Source organism: Pinus tabuliformis, chromosome Q (assembly GCF_031772625.1).
Source record: "Pinus tabuliformis cultivar Carrire ecotype Pingquan chromosome Q, CPIR1, whole genome shotgun sequence".
NCBI classification, from domain to species: Eukaryota; Viridiplantae; Streptophyta; class Pinopsida; order Pinales; family Pinaceae; genus Pinus; species Pinus tabuliformis.
The window spans coordinates 611,188,487-611,202,132 of record NC_142296.1 but is presented as its reverse complement, the minus strand read 5'-3'; positions in this window follow the sequence as shown (position 1 = coordinate 611,202,132).

The following is a 13,646-nucleotide window of genomic DNA, read 5'->3' as shown; positions in this document are numbered from 1 at the left end:
GAACCGAGCGAAGGTGTAAGGTTTCCAGGATAAACACAGGTATTATGGCTCAACACAAAGCTTTCCTTATGCAAGTATCACATTTTACGTCAAAACATCACTGACCAAAAGACGCGACAAAGATGAAGAAGACAGACATAAGGTTAGCCAAATGTTGTAGTGTCACAAGGCCCTTATCTATTTTGCCACATTTCCTTTTGAGCCGACAGAGCATCTTCATGCAATGTAAACAAAAGAAAATACAACACACAACAAAACCAGAAGACAAAACATAAGGAGTCTAAAACAAAACATGTTGCGAAACCAAAATGAGAAAACACAAGACAAACTCTAGAAAATGAATGCAGGATAGATGTGTAGGCAAATTAATATGCAACTAGACCTACTCCTAACCTAACCAGCTAAAAATTCAGGGTCACGTATAATGAAATTTCCAATGTAGGTACTGTAGCTTCTCCCGACCTACATACACAAAGATATGATCAATTAAAACTGACACAAAGCAATGTGCATCAGAACAAATAAAAAATTAAATAACTTGCTCAAAATTTTGAAGGTCTTGCCTGTTAGCAGAAAGATAGGCCATAACCACTACCTCTAACTAGTTCACATTCTTACCTTTTCGATGAAAACCATCATTCAACAAACCTTAGAAGCTTCTTGCAAATTTGTCTTCAACTACAACGAACTCCTTAGCAAACACGCAGAAAGATCGAAACTTGTTATTTTCGATGGAGCTTTCCAGGTAATATTTCTCCAACCATTCAGCGATTTGATTGTAACATTCATGACAATCCTCTTGAAAACCCAATAATTTTTTAAAAGATGAATTTTCAATTAAAGGCACGGGATTATGATGAGAATCTTGCGAGGGAAAATAGATCTTATCATATGCAGTAGGCATGTCAAGAAAATGAGGATTTGACATAACCATCAGCGAGTGTATAAGTTCCTCAACTGCTTGAAAAGTACTTGGAAAGTGAGATGTTAAACCATAAATATCAAAGGGTGTAAAACAAATATCATTGGATGTGCTCATGGGAAGATAGTAAGAGCAACAATAGTCATCAAAGACAAAATCATGATCATATGGGCTGATTAAATCATTATATTCCCAATTTGTAATTACCAAAGATAAATCAACTTGAATAGTTTCACAAACACTTTGCATAATAGAATCATCTTCCTTACCTGATGAGTGTAACAAACCATTTCCTTGTAATTGGTCATACACTGTACTAGCATCGTAGTCATCGAAAGAGGTAAAAAGGAATGCTAGTATAACAAACACATGGAACCAGTCAGGGTAAAATGAGTGAAGAATAATTTGACTCGTCAAATAATCCATGCATTCACTAGCGGTCAAGATGATTTCAAGTGCAATGAAGAAAAATATTAGCATCAAAATATTCATAAGAAGGATCAAGAGATGATTGTTTTCAAAAGAATGTGATAGATATGATTAAAAATCTTGCCAAAGATAATCTTTAGAATGATCAACTTCACAGTTCCATGCTTCTCTAAGAGATACATTTTCCAAATCTGAGTTAAGGGAAAGAGTTTTGCATGGAGATGAATCAACTGAAATAGAAAATTGAATCTGATCAGAAATCGAATCTTGAAAGTTTGAAATATTATATCCGCAATGCCAAACATATTCCAAGAAGGAATTTACATTAAGTGAAACCATGCAGAAATAAAATTTTTGCAAGGAAAACCAAACCTGACTCAGTTTGGGTATCTTAAAAAAGTTGCGAGATCTTGACATAACCATCAACGAAAGTTGAAGTGCCTCGTCTCCCCGACAAGTCCCAGATCTTTCAATGCTTGTAAAATCACATTTTGAAGATTGAACTAGATCATGCATGATGACAAGATAAATTCTCTCATTGATTTCAATGAAATCACTATTACTCGGATGGCAGCCATCTCTGTCACTAAATAGATCAAAATTTACAACTTCGACAACCAGATTACTCAAATCAAAAAATTCTTTTGATCGTAAAACCTAGAGATGTATGAATAAGATAATTTCATGAGAAAGCTAATTTTAAGAGTTGTCTTCATGAAAAACAAGAGATGATACAGATGGAAAGGATGGAAAGGATACTCAATGATCTGATTATTTTCTCTTTCATCATGGACAACCTCACTACCTTGTTTCAATTGAAGTGAACTCATCTGATGAAGAACTTGAAGAGCGTGGAATATTTTCATTGCATGTAGACATATCACAAATAGTAGAGCACAAGGGATAGTCATATGGAGAGGAAGTTTTGTTAAGAACATTTTCTTCAACTGGATCAAATTCTAGATCTAATTCTTTCAGATCAACATCTTCTGGAAGAACCGAAAAATTGGTTGGTACACTTGAGCATTTGTCATCATGTACATAACTAGAATCATCATCATCAGAATGATTACTTCCCAAGAGTACGATTCTGAAAAATTTGATTTCATTTGATTCACTATCGAGATGAGAAGATTGAAAATCATCCAAGAATGTAAGAGCATCATCTTGACATGGAGGACTTTGAAAAAGAGGAAAAATATTGAAAGAGTCTTCACCTTCCTGCTCCTCTACTTGCAAAATGTGACTACCTTGTACTTGATCACAATCAAAAGAGTGTGAAGAACTAGTTAGTGGAGAAGATTGATCAAGCAAATCATAATACAAAGAGTGATTGCATGTATATGATAGAGGATAATAGATGTCCTTTGCAGAAATAACAATTTTAGTGGAACCATATTCAAGATTGTGGTTAAGAGCGCTAATGTCATCTTGAGGAATGAAAGGACTAGTCTTCACCATAGGCTTCTTGATTCATTCCGGGATTTCCTCCATGGGATCTGAGGCATGAAAATAAAAAGGAGGCTGAGAAGATGGATTAGTAATTTGATATCCATATTTCCAAACTTTATTATCATCGCAAGGTGGCACCCTCATCAAAACTGGAAAAGGAGGACAAGGAATAAAAGGAATAGTGGGTTCCTCCTCTAAAATTAGGGGTGTCTCTTGGTTTACAAGAGTTGGGGAAGAAGAAACATCAGGTGGTTTGGATTCACCATGAAAAGAGATATGAACCAAACGCTCAAACTTTTGTTTCAAGAAATCCCAATCCATATCTTCTTCAGGAAATTCATAACAAAGGTGAAGGAATTGATTAGAGAAATCCTCAACTAATTCATTAAGATTCATTCTAAACTGATTTATTCTTTTATAAATATCTCAATAATCATACCTATAAAATGTTAAATGAAGCTCCTCGATGAGATGATTAAGAGAATGAATGGAAGTAGGTGGTAGAGTGTGACACCATCGGCTAACTCGACCTTCAAGGGTGAGGCAAAAAACAATACAAGCCACATCTTCACAATCAATTTCATAGTATTCACAAAACTTAAGAAAAAGAGATGCATGCTCGGTAATGGATGTATCACCCTCACCATCAAACTTGAATTGAGATAAGTCATGAAGAGATTCATTAGGGATTGAAATCTCACTAGGGGATAGGTTAGAAAAACACCCTAGGAGTATGATTTGAGGATGAGCCATTTACGATAAGAGATTCAAAATAGACTCAACGAGTTCAACTTGTCATCTGACCCTCCTTCTAGCGTCATTGTTGACAGTGTTGGAAATTAGTCAACCAAAGGGTCTCCACAATGTGAAGTCCCCATTAGACCTCACATCGTTTGGAATAAGAACCCCAACCAGAGTGTCGGCCTGGCTACCATGTATTGTTGTAGATTTTCCTTGGCTACAATGCTCAGCACAAGAGAGTAATACACATGTATATTTAGATCAACAAGTGAGTATGCCTTATGAAATTTCCAATTGCAGAAAGTATCAATATCCTTCTACCGAAAGGGGAGAGAAAAGTGGTCCCTTTAAAGATAAGTAATAGAACTAATCTAGAAAAGGTGCACGAGCAAATACATAAGAATGAATCATTGATCAACCAACAAAATATTTCACAAGGAAGCAATGATTGTTAAAGAAAATACAACACACTTTTAACAAGATAAGTACCAAAGCCACTGAAAATAGTTCAATTTCCTTAGTACAATGGAGTAAAAACATACATCACACAAATTCAAAGAACAACCTTACAATATTCATGACATATACTTGAAAGTGTGTTGGCTCAACGAGCTTCTGAATTAAGTAAAATTTCCAAGATACATTAAGATAGCGAACACCACTAGCCCCAGTAGTGGAGCATTAGAGTAGTCACTTGCTCCTCCAAAACAACTATCTTCCTCTCTAATGCCTGGTAGGAGGATACAAGGTGAAAAGTCATTTTCATGTACAATAAGGGTGTATATATAACAACTGGGGTGATCATTCACCTCCCATATAACTCCTGGACTACCCTCATAAATATTTAACTTCTCTATGACTTTTCACATTATTTGGATGACTCTTGGACTTCCACTTTACATTAAATTTTCCAATATATAATTTACATAATCCACAAATGATGTGGCACATGATAACTCATGACATGACATGACACTGATGACATGGATTGCATGATGACATTGCAATTTCAAGCCACTCTTCGTTGTTACTTTGTCATCAATAAGAGATGTGCAATGCTTCATTTGCATGAGATATATGATTTGTTCTTCATATCCACCCTCCAAAGGGTTATGAATCAGATGGAGCTTTCATGCAGTCTTGATCTTTGATCTTCTGTTGTAATTTGGTGTTCCTTGGTCTTCTAACATGATGATCATCTTATCTTTTTAGCTCCATATGTGTCTTCTAGCATGGTCCTCCTCTCCTTTTCCTCCATCATCATCATTTCATGTTAAGACAAAGTACCTTCAGCTGAAAACCATTCATGACAAGCCAACATCAGTCCAAAAAACCCCTAACCTAACATATTTCATGAACTCACCTGTTAGGGCTAGAACTAATGACTGGTTGAGTGATCGGCTAAGGGGATTGTGCAACTCTAGAGGCCAAGGTCTAGGATTGAGGCTTGAGACTGCATAATGCCTAGTTCAGGATGGCCTGGTTTAGGAGATTGCAAAGTTGAGGGAGTTAGGAGCTCAAGGTAGAGGCTTGAGGCTTGAAGATTCCCATTGCATAATTTTGGAAGGACAAAGGCCAATGAATTATGCAGTTGAGGGAATAAAGGACTCATTCTAGAGGCTTGAGCCTTGAGACTACACGATGCACAATTGCGGGTGGCATGGGAAGATGGATTGCGCAATTGAGGGAATCAAGGGCTTAGGCTGGAAGCTTGAGCCTTGAGTTTTCCCACTGCGTAGTTCTAGGAGGAAAGGAGACCAAGTGATTGTGAAATTGCAAAGTTCAGAAGCCCATGGCTAAGGCTTGAGGACTGAGACTGCGCAATGCACGGTTTAGGATGGGTTGAGGAGAAAGATTACATAGTTCTAAAGCTCAGGGGTTGGGATTGAGCACTAAGATTACATAGTGCACAATTTTGGAAGGAATATAATGCACATTTCTCAGTGCCAAGGCACAAGGGTGCTTCTTGAAGGCTGAGACTGCACAATGCATAGTTTAGGCTAGGCAGAATGAGGCTAAGTGGCCTAGTCGGGGATTTTTCCCAGTTGGAATAAGTGTTAGATCAGTGAGATGAAGATGAGTAAAAGAGAGACTATAACCACAATCACACACTTAGATCACTTGACGATACAACAAGGAGCACTCAGAACATTTGAAGAACATACCTTCCTTAATGCAACAACTTTGCAGCGACTCCGATCAAGTGTGAAACTAAAGATACAGTTTGTGACGAGAGTGATAGCACTTGTGTGACCGTGCGTAAAAATTTGGGAATGAGTGTGATACATGTTTACATGATAAGAACAACTCATTATCACAAATATTACCTCTTGATACAAACAAAAACTCCACTTTACGTGATGAGCGACACTTCCCATGCCAAAAGATGACACATGTGATATGGGAAGAAAAGTGTGAATTACACTTGCACTATGTGAACGACAGTGAGAGCGAAACATGCCAGAGTGAAGATAACATGAGAATGACACTAACTAAAGTGAAATCAAGAAAAATCAATAGTCGAAAACATGAAAACGACACTCGTGAAAATGAAGGTGCACAAAAGCGACAATTTGAAAAACTCACAAAAATGGAAGTACAAATGTAGTCAAAAGTGAGAGACTGTCAATGAACATGCACAATAACTATTGAAATGGGTTGTGCATAGTGTAGACATTGTCTTGACAAACTACGCTAGGCCTGTTCAAGCTTGCGCGAAAATAACACACTCATGAATTCATTATGAAATGAGCATGTGTGAGCAGGTGACTTCAAGACTTGCAATCCAAAAAGGGAGCCCAAAATATTAATAAAACATCAGCAGCCAAGAAGTGATCATGAAACAACCGATCGTAAGTTCCACAGTAGGCTTCAAAATTCAAGTGTAGGCAGAATATTGGAGGGAATTGTCACACTGACAATAGGTGTAATATTATTCATAAGGTTTGCAATTAATATTCATCCCGCGGGTTTTGTTGACGGAGTTGGGCCCGCCAACATCAAGGGATCTCCCAGGTATGAAGTCCCAACTAGACCTCACACTTTTGGTGTAGGAGTCCCATCCAGTACGATGGCCCATTTGCCATTATATCTTAAATGTTTTCCTCATCTCTTGCTTGTCAGCAAAGGAGAGTGGTTTGCTTTGTCTTCGAGTAGTAAGGTTCACGTGCCTGGTGATTTCTAGTGTTACCTATGTCAATGGTTCTTTCACCGCAGAGGGAGAGGGTTAGAGTGAGTCCCAAGTCAGATGGGAGGAAGTCCCAACTCTTTTAGGAACACACAACACAACAGGATGTGCACAGCTTCCGGAGGAGCAGTCCACACGGATGCGGGTAGTCACAACACATAAGGAAATATAACACGTACAACACATAGCAGAGGCGTCCGTGTGAGTGCAACGGTTGTTATAGAAAGTTTACGTGAAGGGTTCGTCTGATGTCCAAGGAGGTAACCAACACGGGCAGGACAACATGAACGGGTCATACAACACATTTTCATTAATATACATGTATTACAACAATTGAATGAGTTCAAGTGTTAAACACATGTTAAAGCAACATGCATTGCAAGTGTTCAAGATTAGTCTTACAACAATTACAACACGTGTGAAAATGTGCTAGCCTATTAGCAAGCTTCTGAATTAAGAGAAAGTTCCAAGACACATTGTTACACCATACATCACTAACCCCGTGGGTGGGGCGTTGGAGCCACTACTTACTCCTCAAAGAAAATATTATAGAATCTCAAGGCTATGTGGGAGGAGCCGAGGTGAAAAGTCCTTTGCATGTACAAATGAGGGGGCGTTTATAGTCAAGGGTGAAACTGACTCTTGTGGCTATTTGACTTTCCTCATGACTATTTGACTTCCATGACCTTTCAACTTTACATGACTCTTCACATGACAAGTGGGTCTCTTGGACTTCCATGTTACATTACATTGATTGAAAATATGGCCCATAGCAGAGATGTGGACGACATGACTCATGACAAGACTCCACATGATAGCGATGTTACATTCATGCTAATGTTGGTGTGCATGTCGAGCTGCAGTGTTTCTGGGTGATGGATGTCCTCATGGTGTGTCATAGCTTCACCTCCGCATGGAAAGGTGTGCGAAGTCTTCGATGGTTTTTGGGTTCGCTTGATGTTGCATTCGCACATTTCTCCTTGCTTGTATGTTGGCATGCTTGATAGGTTCGTCCGTTCGCTAAAGGTGTATTGTCATCCGTCCATCCGTCCGCGAACACATCTTCGCATGTTCATTCGTGTGTCTGTCTGGGAATAGATATTTGCATGATCGTCCGTTCACGAACACACGAGCACATCTCTTTGCATGTATCGTTTGTTCATCCGTTCGTGAACAGGTCCCCTTGCATGTACTCCCCTTGTTCATCCCATCCATCGTCGCACCATGTTTGTTTGTGTACCTGTATTTGAAATCACTCATGACGATATGAAATCAAGTCTATAAACCTCCTAGTCTACCATGATGCATGATCGTTTCAGATGTAGGCGATGGGAGAAAGGACAAGCTTACGAAATTGCGTGAGGCAAGCTTCGAACTGGGATGGAGGCCCTGGGCACTATTGGTGAAAAATGTGCAGAAGTCACTGGAAGATGGTGAGGGAAAATCTGGATTGACAGTGACTGTCTGCAAGATCTAGCTCGGTTGGAGGACAAATCTGCACAATTTTTCAGAGGAGCAGTTTGGGCTGCAGGAAGGTTGGGCAAACAAAATCTCCATAATTTCTAGAAGGAGCGGGTAGTGGGATCTTGGAAATAGAAACTGCGCAATTCTTGGAGGGACCTAGTAGCAAGTTGCAAGGAGCTTGGCAGCAAAAACTGCACAATTCCTGGAGGGAACTGGTAGCAGGCTACCGGGAGCTTGGTAGCAAAAACTGCACAATTCCTGAAGGGAACTGGTAGCAGGATGTTGGGAACTATTGGTGGGAAAAAATGCACTGATGTTGGGAGGCAGGCCTATTGGTCACCTCTGCGTAGTTTCTTAGCCGAGTGGATTGCTAGGTAGTAGAGGGCTTTCTCATGAAATCTGCGTAGTTTTCTAGGTGAGAAGCCGACCGGCTGACTAGTGGGTTGGCTGGGAAAACTGCACAATTTTCTGAGGGAGACAAGGACAGGCACTAGGTATCTATCCGACCTGTCTATGCAATTTTCTAAGTCAGCGGAACGGGCATGGTCTACAGCCTCTGTGTAATTTTGAGGCGAGTCAGTCCTGGGGTGATTGTTGGGTCAAACTCTCTGGTTGACCAACAGGAGGATTGATTAATCAGCTTGCGGGAAACGCAACTTGAAATGGATTGCTTGGTGATTCTGCGTTGTTCTGGGTGACAGTCGATCAAGTCAATGGCGGGGTGAAGGTCCGAATTTCAGATGGGGATTCGGTCATCAGAACTTCAACAAAACAACTAAGTGTGTGAGCGAGTGAAAATGTGCATACGCGATCTTGCAAACACACACTTACATGCATTGACAATGAGATGACTCAAACCATCCAGACATACATGATCAACATGACCGACCAACAGTGCGAGTCGACAAGTGCGATGCTTGTGATTGATCATTAGATGATTGCAGCAACGCTTGTGCGACAGCGCATACGACTTCACGTGTGAGCGCAACCGATGCTTTCATAGCGAACACAACATCTACACACAAAGAGAAGACCTTGTGCATGACCAGAACATGGTTGAAAGCATGACATAACAATCAACATGCAAAAGACAACAGTTGGTCGAACAAGTGAAAAGGAAGCACGACATGTAGAAGCAACGCATAAAGTGAATTTTCACATTTTCGCACATGCATGTTACTGAGGACAGGATGATATGATAATGACAAGCAGTCCTGCAAACTCAACTAAGAGGTCTACTTCAAAAGATGTTCCTTACTTACCATACTTACCCTCAAGATGATCATGCATCCGACAGAGTTTGCATGCAGTCCTGATCTTTTCCATTACTTGGTTCCTTGGTCCTTCTCCTCCACTCCTTGGAAGCGATTTCAGCGTGTCATGTTTTTGTGTAGCCACTAAGAGGTAGGTCTGTGCAATTTTAGCAGACAGTGGCTACTGACGGGGTGAGGCCTTGGGAGGTCTGTCTGGCCAGTTTATGTATACAAGGCCGACAAGACAACTTGGACAACACTGCACAGTTTTGAGGCTCAAAGCACTGTTGTGGGATATGGGTCCTGGGAGGACACCTCTACGCAATTTCTAAGTGCAGTGTTGCTGGACTACTCTGCGCATTTTCGGAGAGCAGTGCTGGCTGGGGCCTTTGCGCACTGTGGTGTTTTAGCAAGCAAGGGAGGAAGCTTGATGGTTGCAAAAATAAAGCACATAGTTTCGGGAAGCTGGATGAGGCTATGTTTCTTGGGAAAATGGTTTAGTGTGAGATCAGTGAAACATATGCAAACATTAATAGGACTCAATTGTGATCGCACACGGACACGTAGACCATCCAGAATACGTAATACATACTTTTCTTGATGCAACAACCTTCGTGACGTGAGTGTGTGAGGTGAGTGTGAAACATGTCTATGTGATGACAACCACTCATATGCACACAATTCCCTTGAAGCAAGACAACATTCCCTTTGCATGACAAACAACAACCGTTATGCCCGAAAATGACATATGCTACAAAAAGATGAGAACACAGACAACTCTTTAGGATCAAGGAGGGGAGCTTGAAATCATCAGCTTACCAACAAATGACCAAGGATGATCGATCACAGGATCCAAAGTAGGCTCTGAAATTTGCATGTGAGCCAAAATTTTGGAGGGTGGTTGTAGCCGCTACAACAGGTTCCCTGATGGGGTTGTACTTCACAATGGCCCCTTGGCAATTGAACTACCACAGGAGCCCGTCCAACCTCCATGCGTGCCTTTACCTCACCATGACGAACCTGACCAAGTCTAAATGCCCATGAGTGGAGACCCTACTCGCATGCTTAGCCGATAAATACGGGACCTGCAGTGGTAATTCATTTAGTTTGTTGTTTCTGGAGATGAATTTGGGTTGTGCGGAGAACACTGAAGTTGAGTCCCAAGATGCCTCGCTGGGGTCAATACCTTGGGCGAGAAGAGAGGCAGACACCTGGGATTGTTGGGGGTGGTGTGATACTGAAGTCCGCGATTTTCCCTGGGACCCTAGAATGTGAATCGCTAGGGTGCCTTTTCGCCTTCCCGCATGCAATTTCCGCTCAAAGGGATGAAAAGTCTGTGGAAGCGTCGGAGCTTATATATGTTGTTCGAGGTAAGGTCATTCCCATATACTTCTATTTTCGCTCTCATAATTGGGGTGCCCAACTGATTTATAATTGGGCTCGCCTTGGTTATGCTTCCTTATGGTCCATGATTTTTATTGCAATTGGAGGGAGGGGGTTGTCCTCAGATGCAATACACTTCTCTGGGGGCTTGAAGGCTGGCCTCAATGAAAGGTGAAAAGTTGGTGTGTGGGATCTTTGATGCCTAGGGCCATGCACCTTTTCATTTTCCAGTCCAAGGGGTGGAGGAAGGCACCTCGAATAGTTGCGCCTTGGGACTTGTTCTACACTGACTTTATATGTGTTTTCGTGCATGGTATTGGGATGTTTTACACTCCTCAGAGGTTTCTTTTCTGTAGGTTTGGCTATTTTGTTTCTTACAAGTTTTGTGAATTGATATCTCCTGCCTTCCCTCCCCTTTGGCACTTTCATCTTGTCTATCTCAATATGCCTCGTCAAAGGGGACGACCCCGCCATGGGGGAGGCAACCACCTTCGTGTCGGGTGACCTGAACCAGGCATCAATTTGCCCTCAAACACTTCAGATAGCCAGGAGATGGAAGAGGTTTCTCCCCAGGTCATGTGGTAGCCCCTACCAGACTAGAGTCCATTGCTAAACAAATACGAAATGTCCAGTTGAATAGGGATATTCTCTGGGAACATCAATATGATGATTACAATGACTTGGTGGCGTATATGAATGACATTCAGTACAACTAGAACAAAATACTGGAACAATTGGACAACCTTCGACGCCAACATCTCACACCAATGAACACCTCTACAACTTGGAAGCAAGGGTGGAGCACATTGATTTCCATATGCATGAACATTTCAGTTATTTCGTAGATCCTCCTGTAATACTCCCCAACCCCCCTCCTTAATATGTTTCCATCACTTCTAGTTAACTTTTTCTTTTCTTTAAGCATGCTAAGGCTACAAGGCCTATTAGAAATAATGTATGTTATATGTTTTTTATGGTTTTATCCACGTCTCGATCTCAACAAATCTGGTTGAAATGAGAGAAAGGGGCCTGTTGAGATGAATTATATACTCAATGTTTTTCTGAAAATATAATGAAAGTACTTCCATTGACAAAAAAAAAAATTCATCCCTAGGGTTTAATATTGTTCCCTTGGATTTATAGTTCCTATGGTTTTTAGTATTAATCCATTGTGTTTATTATTCCTTGGGTTTATTTTCTCTTCGGTTTATTAATCCATTGGGTTTATTATCCCTTGGGTTCATATTCCTAGGGTATAATATTATTCATAAGGTTTGCAATTAATATTCATCCATAGGGTTTAATATTATTCCCTTGGGTTTATAGTTCGTTGGGTTTTTAGTATTAATCCATTAGGTTTATTATCCCTTGGGTTAATATTATTGCCCTGGATTTTTAATCCCTTGGGGTTTCTGTATTAAACCCTAGGAATATGAAAGCTTAGATTAATAAACCAAAGGGATTGATATTATAAACCAAAGGGAATATGAACCGAAGCTCTTAACACTAAAAAATCAAAGGGAATATAAACCCGATTGTTTTTAGTATTAATCCCTTCGATTAATATTATTCCCTTGAGTTTATAATCCTTTGTGGCTTTAGTATTAAACCATTCAGTATATTATTATCCACATTTAAGTATTTATGACATGGTCAACCATGCTTTATAAATCCAATGATGGTCAATAAAGGTCCAACGTCGCATTGTGACAAATGTTGTCTTAAGATGAGAATCAACCTTGGTTAATATTAAATCAATCTTGTATTTGGAAAAAAAATCTCTCGATTTGAAAATCAATCGCGATCTAGCATGGTCAACGATGGTCCAACACCACATTGTGACAAGATTTGTCTCGATATGGAAATAAACCATGGTCAATCTTGTTTATTTTAGGCGTTTAAATATTTATCTTAGGGTTTCTATACCTTGGGTTTATAATTTTTATTCCGTAGGTTTATTATTCCTTTGGGTTTATAATATCAATTCCTTGGGTTTATTAATGTTAGGGTTCATATTCCTAGGGTTTATTATTATTCCCTTGTGTTTATCAATTCCTTGGGTTTATTAATCTAAGGGTTCATATTCCTAGGGTGTAATATTATTCATAGGGTTTGCAATTAATATTCATCCCTAGGGTTTAATATTGTTCCCTTGGGTTTATAGTTCCTTGGGTTTTTAGTATTAATCCATTGGGTTTATTATTCCATGGGTTTATTTTCCTTTGGGTTCATATTCCTAGGGTATAACATTGTTCATAGGGTTTTCAATTAATACTCATCCATGGGGTTTAAATTACTCCCTTGGGTTTATAGTTCATTGGGTTTTTAGTATTAATCCATTGGGTTTATTATCCTTTGGGTTAATATTATTACACTGGGTTTTTAATCCTTTGTGGTTTCTGTATTAAAACTTGGGAATGTGAATGCTTAGATTAATAAACCCAAAAAATTGATATTTTAAACGAAAGGGAATATAAACCCAATTGTTTTTAGTATTAATCCCTTCAATTAATATTATTCCCTTGGATATATAATCCCTCGAGGTTTTAGTATTAACTAATAATTCAATTAATATTATTCCCTTGGCTATATAATCCCTTGAGGTTTTAATATTAACCAATACTGAGAACAATTGGGTTTATATTCCATTTGTTTTTTAAGTGTTATGCCATTTGATTTATATTCCCTTGGTTTTATAATATTAGTCCCTAGGGTTTATTAATTTGAAGCTTCATATTCCTTGGTTCATATTTATATTACATAATCTAATATTAAATATTAATAAAAAAATATTTAATATTATACAATATTTATT